Below are 6,161 nucleotides of genomic sequence, written 5' to 3'. Positions count from 1 at the left end.
ATTTTGGTCTGTGCTCTATTTCAACTGATAGCTCTATTCATTAATAACATGTTTCAATTTTTATTTTTCTAGCTTCTATTGAGCTCTTTCCCATAACAACTATTGAAACAAATTGATTCCTGCAGACAAAGGTGTAGACAAATTGGGTGGTGGAAATGGTTCCTGGTTAAAACTATCTATCCATTCAAAGGTCAAATGAGGAATTTTTTTGACACTTTTTGGTGTGGGGCATTCTCCTTTTCTTATGACAATTATTGTCACCAAATTGTCTTCCTTATTGGATTCAACCACTATTATGGTTAGTGTATCTAGTCCATCCTAATTGAGTTTTTCTATTACTTCCTCAACAATTTCTTGCCTGAATCTTTTATAGTCCTTGAAAGGAAGGTCTTTTGGATTCTCATCAATTTCCTACATAATAGGGCTTTCTTCAAATTCCTTAGATGTTTTAGGTTCATCAGACTCTTATCACTATCAACAAGCACATAGTTAACACTAAGGTCAACTTCAGGTTGTGAAATCTGATTATTGCACTCATTATCAGTGGCTACATCCTTTTACAATTTTTCCTCCAAAGAGGATTCCTTCTCTACCCTAGAAGACTCTAGGTCAACCATTAGAACAGGGGTTTCAGTATCCCTACTTCCTTCAGAAAACCTCACACTTCATCTTGTAGGAGGTGTCAATAGGCACAAAGTATTCTTTCACTTCCTCTTTCTTGCAGATATTTCTATAGTAGGTGCTTCAGGAGGTTTTTGTAAACCTCCCTCTTCTTATGAGTGCAAGGTTTCATTAACATTACTTTCATCATCAGGTTGTTTTACTAATTTCTCTTCTTCAGGTTCCACAACTTTACCTTTGATTTCCCTAATAGTAGACCTAGTCTTAACAGACGATGGGGTCTTGGGGGCACTAACAACTTCTCTATTTTTTTTATTTTTTCTAGAAACAAAGTTATTAGCTTTATAAATCCTCTTCTTAGCTATTCTAGGACTAGAGGAAGAGGCTTCAGGAACATTTTCAGTCTAGGGGATAACCTTACAAAAACTAGTAAATGCCAAATCCCTTTGTCCAACCCCTTGGCCTCTAGGGCCAACCAACCTAGACTCTACCTCTTTTAACTAAAAAATCTCTTCCAATGTCCCAATTGATTGTTTGTTCAATTATCTTTCCACAACTAATTTTATCAAGCAATGATGCGAGATAGACTGATCCTTTTCTGATTGCACTAAAGAAGCTTGCTTCTTAACAATGTTAAATAGGAATTTGGGAACATTTACCTATCAATAATCATGTCATAGATCAGCGAAAATCTTTAAATTTAGGGCATGTTGATATTTGTAACAACCTTCAAAATTGAAGTATTGAATAATGAATGTTGTTGGCTAGATAAACTCCAAAGGCTATGATAATCTCAATGTCCAACGGAGCGTCAGAATGCACACTGAACTGTGCCCTAGTCATTTGTAGGTCAAAATCTTTTGCCCAATTTTATCCTTCCTTGGGTAACCCAATGACTTTGGCTACCACATCTTTTGTAAATTAATTTTTGAGGCCCTTAAGCATTCCAAAGCCATCCTACAGGGTGCTCAAGAGTTGAAGAGAAACCTCCTCCTCAAATCCTATAAGACTGAGGTAGTAATCTAACCATCCTCTTCTCTGGAACATCTCGCAACTGGTCACATCACCAAACAAAACTTGATAATCAACTGGTTCATATCTCTAGAGACTTCCACCCATTGTCACTCATAGTATAATTTTGATAGAATTATAGCATTTTCCATAGTTCAATAAAGGCGAGTTAACAAAATTTGCAATATTATGGCACCGAATACAAAAACTAACATACTGTCACTTTGTGCTTCATAAAGATTTTTAATGCATGCAATCTCATGATATTATTCATTACATCTAATCTCATAATTTTTTACTCATGTACAGGTTTGTCACCTCGAACACACTGCCAATTATCATTAAAAGTTAAGCTCAACATTAATATCCTTAACTCCCTTAATGACTCAATTATAAAAGGATAGGTCATCAATATGTGATGATAGTCATATCATAAGATAATAGCTTTTAAAGTTTACATGTGATTTGAAATTTTGAAAAATTAATATTCCTCCCCCCCTTCCAACTAAGTATAGGCATGGGTCCCACCAGGATAGGATATATGCAAGAGTAATAAAGTTAAACAACACAATTTTTTAATAAAGAGTGAGTAAAATAAAATATATGAAAGAGTATGTGGCACATACTTGGTAGGCGCTGCAAGAAAGTGTGCCAAAAAAGATCATCAGAAATGATGGAGTGATGGGATTGAGTGGAATGATAGAAAAGAGAGAGGGTGAGATGAAATATAAGGCTAGGAAAGTACTTTAAGAAAGAAAATGTTTATTATTAAAATATTCAATGGAATCAAGAGCTAGTAGTAGTCAAGGTAGAAGACCCAAATTGCTCGGCTATAGGAATGAGTACATTTGCATTGTGCTGAAACTATTGCAGGAACTCCTCACAACTGACTGGCTTTTTAATGAGCTTGAGGTGATTCCCATTGAAAAGTAGCTTGAATCGAACATGAACAATAGAAGAAAACTGGACCACTCCATTTGGAAATACAACAATGATTTTATACAATCCTAACTAGTGAGTTTGAAACTTTCCTGGATTGTGCCGATACTTGGAATCATAAAGGAGGGCCCAAACTCCTATAGCAAACATTTTAACTTTGATAAACTTGTCATGCCATTGTTTTTTGTTGATGTTGGATGAGTTTGGTGTTGTTCAATGTAGATTTGCACCATTCATCAAGACCATTTAAACTAAATATGCGGTCTTGTTATGCAATAGTGAGTTCCATACCAAGCTCCAAAGTAGTCCTCAATGTTTTATATTCAAATTCTATAGGCATTACATTTGACCTACCATAAAAATGCTCAAAAGGAGTAAAACCTATTGTAGATTTCTAGGTGGTTCTATAAGCCCAAAGAACTTTAGGAAGGCGTGTGGTCCAATCCTTTCTATGGAGTGCTACTATTTTGGTGAGAATGGATTCTAGCTCCCTGTTGGTAACTTCTACTTGGTCATTATCTTGTGGGTGGTAAGGTGATGATTTACCATGCTAAATAATATATTCTTTCATGAGAATAGCTATCAAGTTACATTTAAACTGAGCTCATTGATTAGATGTCAACTCCCTAGGAACTCTAAATTGTGTAAAGATGGATTCATACAAGAACTTTGCAATATTTTTATCCCTTGGGTGTTTCATGGATTTGGCCTCTGCCCACTTAGTTACATAATCAATGCAAACTACGATATAGGATTTACCTTGTGAAGAGGATTCAATAGGAGTGAAAAAGTCAATCCCCCATTTATCAAAGGGTGCAACAACTGCTTGAGGCTACAGGGGCATTTCATTTGATTTAGTGGGTCTTCCCATATGTTGACACTTATCACATTTCTTAGTGTATCTAGTTGCATCCTTGTGTAAACTTAGCCAATAGTACCCACTTCTCAATATTATAAAGGCTATCCTTTTGGCTAAAAAATGACCTCCACAAGGCTCATCATGACATGCCCTCAAGATATCATATGTTTTATCTTCCCTTATGCACTGACACATTACTTGATCAGGTCTAGTATAAAACATAAATCCAACAATCCAAGAATAGTTAAAACACTTTTCCGAGAGTAACTTCCTTTCTTTGGCACAGAAGTTGGCTAGCATCTTTCTTGTGGTTAGGTAATTTTCAATATCTACATACCATGGATTTTGGGCTGATAATAGGAAAAGGTGTTCATCTAGAAAATTTTCATCAATGGTTGCAAGATCGTCAAGGACATGCAATTGAGAAAGAAATTTAGCTACCATATTAGCCTTGTTAGGTTTATCTATTATCGTGATATCAAATTCTTTCATAAGTAACAACTAGCGAGCTAATCTTCCTAATATTGGAGGATTATTCATCAGATACTTTATAGCAAAGTGATTAGTATGAATAAATATTTCATATCTAGTAATATAGTGCCTAAATTTATTCAGTGCATAAATAATTACATTATGACCTAGTAGCATTTCATCCTCCAAATTTTCATTCTCTAAATTTTCAATCATGGCATTATCATTATCAATTGGTACATTTTCATTCCCCAACTGCACATATTCATTATCTGACTCTATAATTTCACCTTCGACCAATTCATTGTCAACTTGACTCACATTTAACATACCTTGTCTTTTCCTTCAATGATTTACCTTGTCCCTTTCCCTATATGCCACAATGTCTTCATTGGTTACCTTCCTTTTGTGTTTAGCCTTTTGATGACTATTGCTCCCCATTTAGATGACAATATTGGACACCTAATGATATATTATCAAACATGTTTTGATCGTTTAGGCCCCAAAACATGAGTTTTCCCAAAAACCTGTGAAAATGGCCCATAAAAAGTGATGTTGTCGAGTTTGCAGTGATAGGGAATATTTTTGGGAAAATCATGCCAGTTTAATCAGGTATCTGATCTAAGATCAGATACCCAATAATAAATCAGATATCCAATTTCAGATTGGATATCTGATATTAATGCCAAAATTTTGGAGGGAATTAAGGGGAATGTATGATGAGTAATATTATTTAGGATTATTGTTATGTATTATGTATTATTATGACCTATTATTATTAATATATGTGATTATTATATTATATTATTATTATTTTTACTATATTATTGTTAAATATAATAGCATAATATATTATATATATTATATATATTATTATTATTAAATATAACAACATATATTATTATTGTTATTATTATTATTCTGACCTATGATCCATTTAATTGGTTCTAAAATGCATTAAGAGGAGTCATAGGTTAACCTATGACCCCTATTGATGCATTTCATGACAGCGTATGTCCCTAAGGGCCCTAGGATCCCTAGGGACGCATATGGTTGGTTCTAATGCATCGAGAGTGGCACATTTTATGAAATTGTATGTCCCTAGGGGCCCTAGGACCCCTAAGGACACATTTGGTTGGTTCTAATGCATCGAGAGTTCGATGCATTTCATGATAACGTATGTACCTAGGGGCCCTAGGACCCCTAGGGATGCATTTGGTTGGTTCCAATGTGTCAAGAGTGGTCATAGGTTAACCTATGACCCCTTTCGATGCATTTTATGACAACCTATGTCCTTAGGGGCCCTAAGACCCGAAGAGACACATGTGGTTTGTTCTAATGCATTGAGAGGGGTCATAGGCTCTTTGAAAAATTTCATGACAACCTATGTCCCTAGGGACCCTAGGACCCCTAGGGATGCATTTGATTCATTATAATGCATTAAGAGGGTTCATAGGTTAACCTATGACCCCTCTTGATGCATTTCATGACAACGTATGTCCCTAGGGGACCTAGGACCCCTAAGGATGCATGTGGTTGGTTCTAGTATGTTGAGAGGGGTCATAGATTAACCTATGATCCCTCTCGACACATTTCATGACAACGTATGTCCCTAGGGGTCTTAAGATCCCTAGGGATGCATGTGGTTTGTTCTAATGTGTTGAGAGGGTCATAGAGTAACCTATGACCCCTCTTGATGCATTTCACAACAACGTATGTCTCCAGGGGCCCTATGACCCCTAGGGTTGGTTGGTTTCAATGCATCAAGAGGGGTCATAGGTTAACCTATGACCCCTTTTGACACATTTCATGACAACCTATGTCCCTAGGACCCCTAGGGATGGATGTGGTTGGTTCTAATGCATCAAGAGGTGTCATAGGTTAACCTATGACCCCTCTCAATACATTTCATAACAACGTATGTCCCTAGGGGCCCTAGGACCCCTAGGAATGTATGTGGTTGGTTCTAATGCATCAAGAGGTGTCATAGGTTAACCCATGACCCCTCTCAATGCATTTCATGACAACATATGCCCCTAGGGGCCCTAGAACCCCTAAGACGTATTTGGTTGGTTCCAATGTGTCGAGAGGGGTCATAGGTTAACCTATGACCCCTCTAGACACAATTCATGACAACGTATGTCCCTAGGGGCCCTAGGACCCCTAGGGACGTATGTGGTTCATTCTCATATGTCAAAAGGGGTGATAGGTTAACCTATGACCCCTCTCAATGTATTTTATGACAATGTATGTCCCTAGG

The sequence above is a fragment of the Cupressus sempervirens genome, chromosome 6 (genome assembly GCF_028749045.1).
Source record: "Cupressus sempervirens isolate cs-2001-9-10 chromosome 6, ASM2874904v1, whole genome shotgun sequence".
Classification (NCBI taxonomy): domain Eukaryota; kingdom Viridiplantae; phylum Streptophyta; class Pinopsida; order Cupressales; family Cupressaceae; genus Cupressus; species Cupressus sempervirens.
The sequence above is the reverse complement of the archived record's forward strand: the minus strand, read 5'-3'. Positions refer to the sequence as shown.